We start from the raw sequence: 753 nt of genomic DNA, 5'->3' as shown, positions 1-753 counted from the left end.
AAGCGTGGGAGCGCGCCCTGCGCGAGGCTGGAGCCGAGGCTGCTGCTCCGGAACCTGCGCCCCGCCCCGCCTTCTCCCGGAATGTCTCGCCTTTTTTTTTTTTTTTCAGATGGCCAGGCTAGGTTTTCGCATGTAGGGTTTCCCCCTGTCCGCAATCCAGAACGGAGGAGCCACTGACCCCTTTGGTTTGGCCTTTACTCTGCACACCCCTTCCGGTCCCCTTTCTTCACACCAGCCATTATCAGCACATCACTGGAGAACGTGGTACCCTTCTGGGCAGGAGGAGTTGCGGGGAAACTGAGTTCTGCCTTGGGACCCCTTTGCTTTTCACGCAGTCTCTAGGAGGAGGGAAAGAAAGAGACCTGAACTTTCATGTGAGGACTTTAACCACCTCGCCCCCTCTGCCTCGGGTATTATTAACTCTCCTTTTGAGTGGCGGGGAGGTGAAGGTCCAACAAGATCCTCTGTGGACCCAGGGCTTGGAATGGGCCCTCTTAGAACCTCACTTTTGCTCCTTGCGATTGGTTCTGTGGCTGACAAAGGCCCCCAAACTGTGAGTCTTGGCAGAGTGATTAGGACCAAGATCCTGATCCAGCCGTTCTGAGGGGTGGGCAGGCCCCTCCCTAAGGCCAAACGGGTTGGAAAGGCAAACAGAGTTGGAGTAACTAGGTAAGTGGTACCAAACTTACTCTGTACTGCTGAGTGAATTTTCTAATTTTCTTCCATTCTTCTATCCAGTTTTCATCGTTGCTT

At 53.8% G+C, this 753-nt stretch overlaps 1 long non-coding RNA gene across 1 annotated transcript in view; it reads left to right on the top strand.

Annotated features, from left to right (window-relative positions):
- Positions 1-6: 6 nt before the first annotated feature.
- Positions 7-753, top strand: part of LOC107183852 — a 44,935-nt gene continuing 44,188 nt past the window's right edge. Inside the window, exon 1 of the long non-coding RNA XR_001514658.1 lies at positions 7-669. This is a non-coding gene — a long non-coding RNA (uncharacterized LOC107183852). The remainder of the gene's footprint in view (positions 670-753) is intronic.

The sequence above is a fragment of the Myotis davidii genome, unplaced genomic scaffold (genome assembly GCF_000327345.1).
Source record: "Myotis davidii unplaced genomic scaffold, ASM32734v1 scaffold83, whole genome shotgun sequence".
NCBI lineage: Eukaryota > Metazoa > Chordata > Mammalia > Chiroptera > Vespertilionidae > Myotis > Myotis davidii.
The sequence above is the reverse complement of the archived record's forward strand: the minus strand, read 5'-3'. Positions and strand labels throughout refer to the sequence as shown.